This window comes from Panthera tigris, chromosome X, assembly GCF_018350195.1.
Source record: "Panthera tigris isolate Pti1 chromosome X, P.tigris_Pti1_mat1.1, whole genome shotgun sequence".
Taxonomy (NCBI): Eukaryota; Metazoa; Chordata; class Mammalia; order Carnivora; family Felidae; genus Panthera; species Panthera tigris.
Window position 1 is genome coordinate 44,714,790 of NC_056677.1, and position 15,422 is coordinate 44,730,211.

Genomic DNA, 15,422 nt, shown 5'->3' on the forward strand with positions numbered 1-15,422 from the left:
GTTATGTCTCTTGCTCCTGAAAATAATGGCCTTTTGAAAAAGAGGTCATGTAGTTCCCAGGGCCTGCCTCTTTAGGGAGTGTCTTCAGTGTGTGCTGCCTGTTCTCTGATGTTTTGTTTTGGCTGCTCTATCCTTCAGGCCAGTCATCTGCAGAGGCTCTCCTTGCCTGCTGTGGGCTCTGTTTGCTCCTAGCCTGAATGTGGTGAGTTTTAATTAGGTGTGCTCTGGGCTGTTTATGACCTAACACCTCCTCCAAAAGAACTGAGGTCCTACGGAATTCTGGTTGAGAGATGTGTTGTGGGCAGGAGTTTGTTCTAGTCTTCTAGGTGAAGGGCCCACCATGCTGGGACTGAGGAAGCTTGGCTGATAAGGACAGTCTCAACAAACCACTGGGGTGTGGGACTTGATGTAAGCAAGTTAGGCAGCCAGTGTTGGCACTGTACCGTTTCTCACAGGTGGCTCTGTGTTTGTGCTGAGGGGTGGAGGAGGGAAATGGCACTGGCCAGCACCTTTGTTCCTACAGAGGCATCTCCATGAACACTGCCTCTTAGTGATGTGCTCCAAGAAGAGTAAATAATCCCTCCCCCATGTGCCCCAGGTGTTCTTTAATAGCTGTTTCCACACTGTCCCTGGGTTATTTGCCTGCCTTCCCTCCAAGAGCAGCACAGTGTCCTCCAGGTTCTATCCCAAACAAGCATGCTGATCTTTAAAACTCCAGGCTTTAAGAAATTGTGGTTTATATACACAATGGAGTACTATGTGGCAATGAGAAAGAATGAAATATGGCCTTTTGTATCAACGTGGATGGAACTGGAGAGCGTTATGCTAAGTGAAATAAGCCATACAGAGAAAAACAGATACCATATGGTTTCACTCTTTTGTGGATCCTGAGAAACTTAACAGAAACCCATGGGGGAGGGGAAGAAAAAAAAAAAGGAGGTTAGAGTGGGAGAGAGCCAAAGCATAAGAGACTGTTAAAAACTGAGAACAAACTGAGGGTTGATGGGGGGTGGGAGGGAAGGGAGGATGGGTGATGGGTATTGAGGAGAGCACCTTTTGGGATGAGCACTGGGTGTTTTATGGAAACCAATTTGACAATAAATTTCATATATTAAAAAAATTAAAAAATTAAAAAATTAAAAAAAAAAACAAAAAACTCCAGGCTTTAATCCCTGCCTGTTGCAAGAACTCACAAAATTCAGCCACACTCTCTTGTAAAGCCAATGGCTTTGGGGAAATATTCTCTTTGTGCTCCTCTCTCTCCTGTCGTTCTCCACGACTATGACTCCCTCCTCTCCAAAGCACCAAGATCTGTTTCCCCCAAAACCATGTCTTTGCACTCCCTATCTTCTTCAATGTGTCCTCTTCTCTCCCTTTCATTATGGATTTTGTTCTGTCAGTGTTCCGGTTGATTTCTGTGGTATTTAGGATGATTTGATAGTTATTTTAGTTGTGTTCATGGGAGGAGGTGAGCCTAGAGTCCTCCTACTCCATTGCCATCCTCCTCTTTCTGTAGTTTTATTTCTTAATAAGAACGGTTTCATTTCTTCCTTTCCAATGATTATATTTCAATTATTCTTATTATTACAATCACTAGGACTTCCAGTAGAATGTTTAATAAGGATGATGAGAGACAACATCCTTCATTGTTCCTGATCTTAATGGGAATGTATTCATTCCCTCAACACTATGATTTGGCTTTAGATTTTACATAGGTACTTTTCATTATGTTGAGAAACTTCCAATATTTTCCTAGTTTGTTGGGAATTTTCATCATAAATTGATATTTAACTTTGATAATTGTTTTTTCTGTGTTTTTTATTGAAATAACAGTTTTTTTTTCTTTTTAGTCTCTTAATTGGATGAATTATATTTGTTATTTTCAAATGTTGAACCAGCTTTGAATTCCTCTGATAAATCATATTTGATTGTGGTATATTATCTTTTTGTATATTCTAAGATTTGATTTCCAGATATGTTGTTGAAGATATTTTTGTGTATGCTCAAGACAAATACTATTCTATACTTTTTTATTCTTGGGCAATATTATGTCTGGCTTTTTATTACTGTAATAGTAGGTACAAAAAAACTTTGGAAAGTGTTCCTTTTTCTTTTACTTTCTGGAAAATAAGGCATAAAATTAGTATTATTTCTCCATTAAAAGTTTGGGTGAATTACCCAGTAAAATAATCTGGACTTGAAGAAATATTTTTCAGAAAGTATTTAACTGAAAAGTCAAGATTTTTCATAGAGTTATTTGAACTTATTGGTATAGGGAAGTTGACAGTATCTCCTTAATATCCTATGGAATCAGTAGTAATTCTTCCTCTTTCCTACCTGATATTGGAATTTGAGCCATTTTTTTGTTCAACCTCATTAGAGGTTTATCACCTCTGTTGACTTTCTCTGTTTTTCTGTTTTCCATTTCATTGATTTCTACTTTAATCTTTATTATTTCTTTACTTCTGCTTCTTTTAGGTCTAATTTGTTCTTCTTTCTCTACAGTTTTGGGGTGGAAACTTAGGTTACTGGTTTTAGATATTCCTTCTTTTTATTGTATATAGTTAAAAGATTTTAAATCTCCCTGTAAGCACTGACTTAGCTATATTACCTAAATGTTGACATATTTTTATTTTCATTCAGCTCAAATTATTTTAAAATTTAAGTTGATTTATTCAACATAGTATTGTAAGTTCTAAGCAGAGCAATTGGACAAGGAAAAAAAAGGCATCCAAATTGGAAAGGAAGAAGTAAAAACTGTCACTATTTGTGGATGACATAACTTTATATAGCAAATCCTAAAGAATAACAAATCTGGAGGCTCATACTCCCTGATTTCACAATACAATCGACAGTCTTCATCAATTTTGCCTATCCCTCAACCCTCTTCCCTTTTGATAACCTCCAATCTCTTATCTATCTATAAGTTTTGTGTTTTTTTAATTGAAAATTGACCATATATAAGTGGGTTTATTTCTGGCTCTCTATTTTGCTCTATTGACCTTTGTGTCTGTTTTTATGCCAACCATACTGTTTTGATTACTATAGCTTTGTAATATAGTTTGAATTAGGGAACATGATAATTCCACCTTTGTTCTTCTTTTCGAGGTTGTTTTGGGTATTCAGTTTTTTGTGGTTCCAGACAAACTTTGGAATTGTTTATTTTAGCTCTGTGAAAAATTCCATTGGCATTTTGATAGGGATTGCTTTGGATCTATAGATACTTTGGGTAGTATGGACATTTTAACAATATTAGTTCTTCTAATGCATGAGCATGGTACATCTTTCCATTTATTTTGACTTCTTCAAATTCCTTATTGTTTTTAGTGTACAGGTATTTCACCTCCTTGGTTAAATTTATTCCTAGATATTTTATTTTTGGTGCAATTGTAAATAAAATTGTTTTCTTAATTTCTCTTTCTTATATTTCACTATTTGTGTATAGAAATGCAACAGAATTCCTTATACTGTTTTTGTATCCTGCAACTTTACTGAATTTATGAGGACTAACAGGGCTTTTGTGTGTGTGCCTGTGTGTGGAATCTTTACGGTTTTCTATATATAGTATCATGTCATCTGCAAACAGTGACAGTTTTACTTCGTCTTTACCAATGTGGACGCCTTCTTTCAGCTTTTCACCATTGAGTACTAGCTGTGGGTTTGTCATATAAGGCCTTTATTATGTCGACATAAGTTCCATCTATAACTTTGTTATAGTTATCCCATAACTTTGTTGGGAGTTTTTATCATAAATGGATGTTTGTCAAATGTTTTTGTGCATGTATTGAGATTATCATATATATGAATTTGTCTTTTATTTTGTGAATATGGTGTATCATGTTCATTACTTTGTAGATGTTGAATCATCCTTACATCTCTGGGGCTTTACTGAAGCCAGAAAAGGGTTCTAGGGGTGGGATATGCTTATGGCTTTGTCAATGTGAGAGAAGAGCATTGTGAGAAGATCACACCAGTGGCATTAGTGAGGCTGTGTCCATGTGGATCTGCAAGCACTAGCAAGGTAAGAGCATATGCAAAAATGGCACTTGCCACTGCCTCTGTCCCTGTAGAAAGTCCCAACTTGTTCCTGTCCCTCTGGCAGATGCTTTGGGATTCCAAGTGAATCTCCTTTATATGCAATCCAGTGATTTCTCAAATTGTTGACTTTGAGCTGAGTCCTAAAACAAGTGAGTCCATGTGTGAGTGTAGCAGGATTCTTGCACAGAGAGTCATGACACCAAGGCTTTTCTTTCCAGGAAGCAACTTTATTTGTGCCGGCACTGCTCAGTTGGGTTAGTACCCAAAAAACCGAGCCCCCAAACACCATGTGGTGTAGTTTTTTTTAATATGTTTTCTACTTTGTCTCCCACATATGGTAACACACATAAACATGCATTTTGATTAAGTGGTCTCATGAGGGATGTTGTCACATACACACATAGTCAAGTTACCTTGAGGGTTTTTTTTCTTTCCTTAAGGAGGGGACTCTACCACATTCCTCCCTTTGATGCTTGTACCACTCTATTTTGGGTCAAAGAGCATCATCTTGGTTTAGAGGTTTATATTTCTATAACATCATTACATGAGTGGCCATCTTTCTTTCTTTCTTTCTTTCTTTCTTTCTTTCTTTCTTTCTTTCTTTCTTTTAAATCATGGCCTCAATGAGACTGGAGACAGACCATACAATCAGGGGAGCTAAGCAAAGTAGGATTAAATAACCTCCCAGAATTAGGAGGATAATTTTTATGAGAGTTTTGAATCCCCTGAAAGTTGAAAACATTTTCCAAATAACTCCCTGGGGTTTCAACCATTTCAGGTCTGGATGAGGACATTAGCCATCCTTCTCATTGAAATTTGTGATCTCCTCTGACTTTTTCCTCATTATCCACCTGTAGGCAGTAGTTGCTCAGGTTAAAATTTTTACAAACTTTTCACTCAGAAGCAAGCAGGTAATCTAAAGCCAACTAATTTTGATAGATAGCATTGCACATTTTGTTTTGCTGCTTGTCAAGTAAGTTAAAAGCTCTGGCAGTTTTATTGGTTATAATTTTTATAAGTGCTTGTAGTCTGATTATGCAGTTTAGCATGTAAATGGGAGTGTGGTAGCCCCAGGACCCATCCTCTGTCCAGGTGGCAGGGCCATAATATTTGATAATATGCTCGGGAGGCCATTTATCATCTTTCTAATCTACAATTTATAAGGCATGCCACTTTCTTTGAGTCCCTCTGTCCCCATACACTTGTACTCCCAAATGTTTCCTTCTGGCAAGTGGGAGCAGGAAGAAAGATGGACAAATACTTTCCAGTACACATGACCCTGATCAGACTGAGGGAAGTACTATATAGGCTGACCATCCACATATCTAGTATAGTGCACCTGGGGCCTGCCATTTGATGGCTGTGTTGAAATTGTTCCAGGCCTCTCAGAGATGAGAGAAGTTAGACAAGGGGTGGGGATCTGGCTCAAGGTGATCTGGGATCCCCCACAATGGGGTTTTCTGGGCAGTTGAGATATAACATCTTTGGCCTAGGCATGTTAAGTTTTTAACAGAGATGAACTTTTTTCCCAACAAGCAAGACAGTTTTTCCCAGTAATTGAGTTTTGAGGACACAAACACCAGGAGTAGGATGATGGTATTTTGTTCTACTATAAGATTTATGGGGATCTAATTTTTTAGTCTCTTATGGCCATTGCTTCCCCATGTTGGTACCAACGAAGTATCCTATCCACAAAAGGAAGGTGAGTGTTAACAGAAACCTCTCACCACATTTCCAGCCAGCCCCGGTGGCCTCAGCCAATCCTGTGGCAAAGAGTAGAGCAAGAATCACAATGATAGTGAGAAACAAGGCATGACGTGCATCACAGTAAGGAAACAGATATAGAAAATAAGGACAGTCTTTTGTTTCACCAGACCGTCAATTCCTCAAGCTTCTGCTGTATGTACGTAGATTAGTCAGCTTCCAGAGTGACTAAAGCAAGGCTGCAGTCACCTGGAGCCTCTGGAGTTGCAGATTACTTCTTCTGTATGGTCAGCTTGCACAGCATTGATGGATCATGAATGCACTCCCAATTTTGAAATGCCAGCTTCATTCTGCTGTAGTGAATCCAGGGACCCACTTCAGTTACCTTTACTGCAGTACGGGTGGACAAAGCCCAAAGTATGGCTCTACAGGAAGGCTGGCAGGCATGAAATGGCATAAACATTAGCAGACACAAAGAGAAAAATACAAAGTAAAGATTATATTGACCAACAAGATGGCATCTTAAGATAATGTCCCTAGTTCCCAAACCTGTCAAACAATCTAGGAGAGACCCTGACTTTGTAAACAACATATATCAGGGAATCTCTCATAACCCAGGTGGTGGAGACACAAGAGTAGTAAGTAATCAATGGTGGCTCTATTTCCAAGAGTTTGGCCCTAACTTAATTAAAAAAAAAAATTAAAGGACTTAATGCTTATGAGGTGTTATCTACAGTTTTGCTGAGTATAAGCAGACAGTTTGCTTTATTTTGAGATGTGAAACTTTTCCAAGAGCCAGGAGTTCTACTGGAGAAAGAGTCAAGGCAACCATGTACCATTATTAATTTGCAAATTTTTAGGTAAGCCAAACCTGGGTATTATTTTATAAAGCAGAACTTTTATTGCTTTTTGTGCCTTTTCTGTCTTCTAGGGGAAGGCCTTTACTCAGTTAGTAAAAGTATCAACCCATACCAACAGATGTTGGAATTCCTTTGACCTTGGCATATGAGTGAAACCTAATTGTCAGTCTTTCCTGGGTAGCATCCAGTTTCTTGATTGCCTGAGACAGCAAGTTTGTGGTTGGAAGGATTGCTTATAAGACATACTTCATAGGCTGATACTAGTTGCTAAACTTTCCTTGACAAATGTTTTTCAGTAAACATCTTTGGGCCATTTGATAAGTTTTGTCCTTCCCTAAACGAAAGGCCTAATGCTGTGTTTTAATGATCTTTTAGCTCTGTGAGCTCAGTAATAGTAATTGCCCTGTTCTGTTTGTAACCATTCCAAGGACTGGAGTCAGTGTCTATGAATCACACCCAAATTATTATTATTTTTTTGGGAGGGGGGAGAGTAGGTGGGATTGAGTCTCCTTTAATAATTGATATACCAGGTGAACTATTTTCCTGAACCCTGGTATCTACAGCCTACAATATCCAGTAATCCCTCAAAACTTACACAATTGCTTATTCTGGAGTTAGTAGTACCATAGTTTCTAATTCAATTATACTGTCCCTTCCTAGCAAGGGAGTAAGGCTATCTGGCATTATCAATAGAGAATGAGAAAAAAATAGTTTTACTCATATGTATCCCAGGGGCTGAGAGAAAAATTTAGTCAGAAGTTTTTTGGAGATGCCTCTAATCGACATGCTGCAATTGTATAATTGGCCTGGAGCAGAAAAGAAGACAGAAAAGGTAGCCCGGGTGTCAAGAAGGAAATCAACCAGTTTTCCTTCTATATTTATAGTTACCTTAGGCTTTGGGTTTCTCAAAGAAAGTTGGTTTAGGGGAGCCACCGTGAAGAGCCCCAGGCCGCAGTTAGTCCCTTCCAGAGACATTGGTTATCTGAGCCCTCACAGATTGAGGTCACTGAGGGCATTCAGATTTCCAGTGATTGTCTCCACATAAGGGGCATGTCTTATGGAGTTTTCATTTTGGTTGTCCCCTCTAAGGACACTCTCATTTTTAGTGCTCTGAACAGCCATATAAATGGCACTTATGCCAAGACCTCGGTAAGTCCGGTCTGACATAGTACACAAGACCAAAACTAAGGGCTCAGAATTTTTTTGTTCTTTCTTTTAATGTTTGTTTGTTTGTTTTAATTTTTTATAATTTTATTTTTTATTTTTTAAAATTTATCCAAATTAGTTAGCATATAGCGAAACAATGATTTCAGGAGTAGATTCTTTAATGCCCCTTACCCATTTAGCCCATCCCCCCTCCAAAACCCCCCCAGCAACCCTCAGTTTGTTCTCCGTATTTATGAGTCTCTTCTGTTTTGTCCCCCTCCCTGTTTTTATACTATTTCTGTTTCCCTTCCCTATGTTCATTTGTTTTCTCTCTTAAAGTCCTCATAGGAATGAAGTCATACGATTTTTGTCTTTTTCTGACTAATTTCACTTAGTATAATACCCTCCAGTTCCATCCATGTAGTTGCAAATGGCAAGATTTCAAACTTTTTGGTTGCCAAGTAATACTTCATTGTGTGTGTGTGTGTGTGTGTGTGTGTGTGTGTGTGTATATATATATATATATATATATATATATATACCACATTTTCTTTATCCATTCATCCATCGAGGGACATTTGGGCTCTATCAATACTTTGGCTATTGTTGATAGTGCTGCTATAAACATAGGGGTGCATGTGTCCCTTCAAAACAGCACACCTGTATACCTTGGATAAATGCCTAGTAGTGCAATTGCTGGGTCATAGGGTAGTTCTATTTTTAGAGTTTTGAGGAATCTTCATAATGTTTTCAAGAGGGGGTGCACCACCTTGCATTCCCACCAACAATGCAAAAGAGATCCTCTTTCTCCCCATCCTCGCCAACATCTGTTGTTGCCTAGGTTGTTAATGTTAGCCATTCTGACAGGTGTAAGCTGGTACCACATTGTGGTTTCCATTAGTAATTTCCGGATGATGAGTGATGTTGAGCATTTGTTCATGTGTCGCTTGCCCATCTGGATGTCTTCCTTGGAGAAGTGTCTATTCATGTCTTTTGCCCATTTCTTCACTGGATTATTTGTTTTTTGGGTGTTGAGATTGATAAGTTCTTTATAGATTTTGGATACTAACCCTTTATCTGATATGTCATTTGCAAATATCTTCTCCCATTCTGTAGGTTGCCTTCCACTTTTGCTGATTGTTTCCTTTGCTGTGCAGAAGCTTTTATATTGATGAGCTCCCAGTAGTTCATTTTTGCCTTTGTTTCTCTTGCCTCTGGAGACGTGTTGAGTAAGAAGTTGCTGCGGGCAAGATAAAAGAGGATTTTGCCTGCTTTCTCCTTGAGGAGTTTGATGGCTTCCGGCCTTACATTGAGGTCTTTCATCCATTTCGAGTTTATTTTGTTTCAATATATGAAGTTTATTGTCAAATTGGTTTCCATACAACACCCAGTGCTCATCCCAAAAGGTGCCCTCCTCAATACCCATCACCCACCCTCCCCTCCCTCCCACCCCCCCATCAACCCTCAGTTTGTTCTCAGTTTTTAAAGGTCTCTTATGCTTTGGCTCTCTTCCACTCTAACCTCATTTTTTTCCTTCCCCTCCCCCATGGGTTTCTGTTAAGTTTCTCAGGATCCACAAAAGAGTGAAACCATATGGTATCTGTCTTTCTCTGTATGGCTTATTTCACTTAGCATAACGCTCTCCAGTTCCATCCACGTTGCTACAAAGGGCCATATTTCATTCTTTCTCATTGTCACGTAGTACTCCATTGTGTATATAAACCACATCTTCTTTATCCATTCATCAGTTGATGGACATTTAGGCTCTTTCCATAATTTGGCTATTGTTGAGAGTGCTGCTATAAACATTGGGGTACAAGTGCCCCTATGCATCAGTAATCCTTTATCCCTTGGGTAAATTCCTAGCCGTACTATTGCTGGGTCATAGGGTAGGTCTATTTTCAATTTTCTGAGGAACCTCCACACTGTTTTCCAGAGCGGCTGCACCAATTTGCATTCCCACCAACAGTGCAAGAGGGTTCCCATTTCTACATATCCTCTCCAGCATCTATAGTCTCCTGATTTCTTCATTTTGGCCACTCTGACTGGCGTGAGGTGATATCTGAGTGTGGTTTTGATTTGCATTTCCCTGATGAGGAGTGACGTTGAGCATCTTTTCATGTGCCTGTTGGCCATCCGGATGTCTTCTTTACAGAAGTGTCTATTCGTGTTTTCTGCCCATTTCTTCACTGGGTTCTTTGTTTTTCGGGTGTGGAGTTTGGTGAGCTCTTTATAGATTTTGGAGACTAGCCCTTTGTCCGATATGTCATTTGTAAATGTCTTTTCCCATTCCGTTGGTTGCCTTTTAGTTTTGTTGGTTGTTTCCTTTGCTGTGCAGCAGCTTTTTATCTTCATAAGGTCCCAGTAGTTCATTTTTGCTTTTAATTCCCTTGCTTTGGGGATGTGTCAGGTAAGAAATTGCTACGGCTGAGGTCAGAGAGGTCTTTTCCTGCTTTCTCCTCCAGGGTTTTGATGGTTTCCTGTCTCACATTCAGGTCCTTTATCCATTTTGAGTTTATTTTTGTGAATGGTGTGAGAAAGTGGTCTAGTTTCAATCTTCTGCATGTTGCTGTCCAGTTCTCCCAGCACCATTTGTTAAAGAGACTGTCTTTTTTCCATTGGATATCCTTTCCTGCTTTGTCAAAGATGAGTTGGACATACGTTTGTGGGTCTAGTTCTGAGGTTTCTATTCTATTCCATTGGTCTATGTGTCTGTTTTTGTGCCAATCCCATGCTGTCTTGATGATTACAGCTTTGTAGTAGAGGCTAAAGTCTGGGATTGTGATGCCTCCTGCTTTGGTCTTCTTCTTCAAAATTACTTTGGCTATTCGGGGCCTTTTGTGGGTCCATATGAATTTTAGGATTGCTTGTTCTAGCTTCAAGAAGAATGCTGGTGCAATTTTGATTGGGATTGCATTGAATGTGTAGATAGCTTTGGGTAGTATTGACATTTTGACAATAATTATTCTTCCAATCCATGAGCACAGAATGTTTTTCCATTTCTTTGTATCTTCTTCAATTTCCTTCATAAGCTTTCTATAGTTTTCAGCATACAGATCTTGTACAACTTTGGTTAGCTTTATTCCTAGGTATTTTATGCTTCTTGGTGCAATTGTGAATGGGATCAGTTTCTTTATTTGTCTTTCTGTTGCTTCATTGTTAGTGTATAAGAATGCAACTGATTTCTGTACATTGATTTTGTATCCTGCAACTTTGCTGAATTCATGTATCAGTTCTAGCAGACTTCTGGTGGAGTCTATCGGATTTTCCATGTATAATATCATGTCATCTGCAAAAAGTGAAAGCTTAACTTCATCTTTGCCAATTTTGATGCCTTTGATTTCCTTTTGTTGTCTGATTGCTGATGCTAGCACTTCCAACACTATGTGCAACAACAGCGGTGAGAGTGCACATCCCTGTCGTGTTCCTGATCTCAGGGAAAAAGCTCTCAGTTTTTCCCCATTCAGGATGATGTTAGCTGTGGGCTTTTCATAAATGGCTTTGATGATGTTTAAGTATGTTCCTTCTATCCCAACTTTCTCGAGGATTTTTATTAAGAAAGTTGCTGAATGTTGTCAAAGGCCTTTTCTGCATCGATTGACAGGATCATATGGTTCTTCTCTTTTTTTTTATTAATGTGATGTATCACGTTGATTGATTTGTGAATGTTGAACCAGCCCTGCATCCCAGGAATGAATCCCACTTGATCATGGTGAATAATTCTTTTTATATGCTGTTGAATTCTATTTGGTAGTATCTTATTGAGAATTTTTGCATCCATATTCATCAGGGATATTGGCCTGTAGTTCTCTTTTTTTGGTGGGTCTCTGTCTGGTTTAGGAATCAAAGTAATACTGGCTTCATAGAATGAGTCTGGAAGTTTTCTTTCCCTTTCTATGTTTTGGAATAGCTTGAGAAGGATAGGTATTATCTCTGCTTTAAACGTCTGGTAGAACTCCCCTGGGAAGCCATCTGGTCCTGGACTCTTATTTGTTGGGAGATATTTGATAACCGATTCAATTTCTTTGCTGGTTATGGGTCTGTTCAAGCTTTCTATTTCCTCCTGATTGAGTTTTGGAAGCTTGTGGGTGTTTAGGAATTTGCCTTTTCTTCCAGGTTGTCCAGTCTGTTGGCAGATAATTTTTCATAGTATTCCCTGATAATTCCTTGTATCTCTGAGGGATTGGTTGTAATAATTCCATTTTCATTCATGATTTTATCTATTTCAGTCATCTCCCTTTTCTTTTTGAGAAGCCTGGCTAGAGGTTTGTCAATTTTGTGTATTTTCTCAAAAAAAACAACTCTTGGTTTCGTTGATCTGCTCTACAGTTTTTTTAGATTCTATATTGTTTGTTTCTGCTCTGATCTTTATTATTTCTCTTCTTCTGCTGGATTTAGGCTGTCTTTGCTGTTCTGCTACTATTTCCTTTAGGTGTGCGGTTAGATTTTGTATTTGGGATTTTTCTTGTTTCTTGAGGTAGGCCTGGATTGCAATTTATTTTCCTCTCAGGACTGCCTTCGCTGCATCCCAAAGCATTTGGATTCTTGTCTTTTCATTTTCGTTTGTTTCCATATATATTTTTAATTTATTCTCTAATTGCCTGGTTGACCCATTCATTCTTTACTAGGGTGTTCTTTAACCTCCATGCTTTTGGAGGTTTTCCAGACTTTTCCCTGTGGTTGATTTCAAGCTTCATAGCGTTGTGGTCTGAAAGTATGCATGGTATGATTTCAATTCTTGTATACTTATGAAGGGCTGTTTTGTGACCCAGTGTGTGATCTATCTTGGAGAATGTTCCATGTGCACTCGAGAAGAAAGTATATTCTGTTGCTTTGGGATGCAGAGTTCTACATATATCTGTCAAGTCCATCTGATCCAATGTATCATTTGGGGCCATTGTTTCTTTATTGACCGTGTGTCCAGATGATCTATCCATTTCTGTAAGTGGAGTGTTAAAGTGCCCTGAAATTACCACATTCTTATCAATAAGGTTGCTTATGTTTGTGAGTAATTGTTTTATATATTTGGGGGCTCCTGTATTCGGTGCATAGATATTTATAATTGTTAGCTCTTCCTGATGGAGAGACCCTGTGATTATTGTATAATGCCCTTCTTCATCTCTTGTTACAGCCTTTAATTGAAAGTCTAGTTTGTCTGATATAAGTATGGCTACTCCAGCGTTCTTTTGACTCCAGTGGCATGATAAAAAGTTCTCCATCCCCTCACTCTCAATCTGAAGGTGTCCTCAGGTCTAAAATGAGTCTCTTGTAGACATCAAATAGATTGGTCTTGTTTTTTTTTATCCAACTGATACCCTATGTGTTTTGGTTGGCACATTAGTCCATTTACATTCAGTGTTATTATAGAAAGATATGGGTTTAGATTCATTGTGATGTCCACAGGTTTCATGCTTGTAGTGATGTCTCTGGTACTTTGTCCCACAGGATCCCCCTTAGGATCTCTTGTAGGGCTGGTATAGTGGTGACGAATTCCTTCAGTTTTTGTTTGTTTGGGAAGACCTTTATCTCTCCTTCTATTCTAAATGACAGACTTGCTGGATAAAGGATTCTCAGCTGCATATTTTTTCTGTTTATCACATTGAAGATCTCCTGCCATGCCTTTCTGGCCTGCCAAGTTTCAGTAGAGAGATCGGTCATGAGTCTTATAGGTCTCCCTTTATATGTTAGAGCACGTTTATCCCTAGCTGCTTTCAGAAATTTCTCTTTATCCTTGTATTTTGCCAGTTTTACTATGATATGTCATTTAGAAGATCGATTCAAGTTAAGTCTGCAGGGAGTTCTCTGTGCCTCTTGGATTTCAATGCCTTTTTCCTTCTCCAGATCTGCGAAGTTCTCAGCTATTATTTCTTCAAGTACACCTTCAGCACCTTTCCCTCTCTCTTCCTCCTCTGGGATACCAATTATGCATAGATTATTTCTCTTTAGTGCATCACTTAGTTCTCTAATTTTCCCCTCATACTCCTGGATTTTTTTTTTGTCTCTCTTTTCCTCATCTTCTTCTTTTTCCATAATTTTATCTTCTACTTCACCTATTCTCTCCTCTGCCTCTTCAATCCGAGGCTTGGTTGTCTCTATTTTATTTTGAAGTTTATTGATAGCATTTTTTAGCTCCTCCTGGCTGTTCCTTAGTCTCTTGATCTCTGTAGGAAGAGATTCTTTGCTGTCCTTTATACTGTATTCAAGCCCAGCGATTAATTTTATGACTATTATTCTAAATTCACTTTATGTTATATTGTTTAAATCATTTTTGATCAGTTCGTTAGCTGTTGTTATTTCCTGGACTTTTTTCTGAGGGGAATTCTTCCGTTTCGTCATTTTGGATAGTCCCTGGAGTGGTGCTGGACTGTGGGGCACTTCCCCTGTGCTGTCTTGAATAACTTGTGTTGGTGGGTGGGGCCACAGTCAGACCTGATGTCTGCCCCAAGCCCACTGCTGGGGTCACAGTCAGACTGGTGTGTGCCTTCTCTTCCCCTCTCCTAGGGGCGGGATTCACTGTGGGGTGGCGTGGCCCGTCTGGGCTACTTGCACACTTCCAGGCTGCCTGGAATCTGGCATATTAGCTGGGGTGGATCAGCAAGGTGCACAGGGGCAGGAGGGGCAGGCTCGGCTCGCTTTCCTTTGGAGATCCGCTTCAGGAGGGGCCCTGTGGCACCGGGAGGGAGTCAGACCCGCTGGAGGGATGGATCCGCAGAAGCACAGCTTTTGGTGTTTGCGCGGTGCAAGCAAGTTCCCTGGCAGCAACTGGTTCCCTTTGGGATTTTGGCTGGGGGATGGGCGAGGGAGATGGCGCTGGCGAGCGCCTTTGTTCCCCACCAAGCTGAGCTCTGTCATCTGGGGCACAACAACTCTCCCTCCCATTGACCTCCAGCCCTCCCGTTCTCCGAGCAGAGCTGTTAGCTTATAACCTTCCAGATGTCAAGTCCTGCTTGCTGTCAGAACACATTCTGTCCCGCCCCTCCGCTTTGCAAGCCAGACTCGGGGGCTCTGCTTGGCCGGTGGGCTGCCCCTCCGCCCCGGCTCCCTCCCGCCAGTCTGTGGAGCGTGCATCGCTTTTCTGCCCTTCCTACCCTCTTCTTGGGCCTCTTGTCTGCGCTTGGCTCCGGAGACTCCATTCTGCTAGTCTTCTGGTGGTTTTCTGGGTTAGTTAGGCAGGTTTAGGTGGAATCTAAGTGATCAGCAGGACGCACGGTGAGCCCAGTGTCCTCCTAAGCCGCCATCTTCCCCAGGAACACCCATTTCGAGTTTATTTTTGTGTATGGCATAAGAAAGTAGTCCAGGTTCATTCTTCTGTATGTCGCTGTCCAGTTTTCCCAGTACCACTTGCTGAAGAGACTGTCTTTATTCCATTGGGTATTCTTTCCTGCTTTCTCAAAGATTAGTTGGCCATACGTTTGTGTGTCCATTTCTGGGTTCTCTATCCTATTCCATTGATCTGAGTGTCTGTTCTTGTGCCAGTTCCATACTGTCTTGATGATTACAGCTTTGTAGTATAGCCTGAAGTCTGGGATTGTGATGCCTCCCACTTTGGTTTTCTTTTTCAAGATTGCTTTGGCTATTCGGGGTCTTTTCTGGTTCCAAACAAATTTTAGGATTATTTGTTCTAGCTCTGTGAAGACTGCTGGTGTTCTTTTGATAGGGATTGCATTGAATATG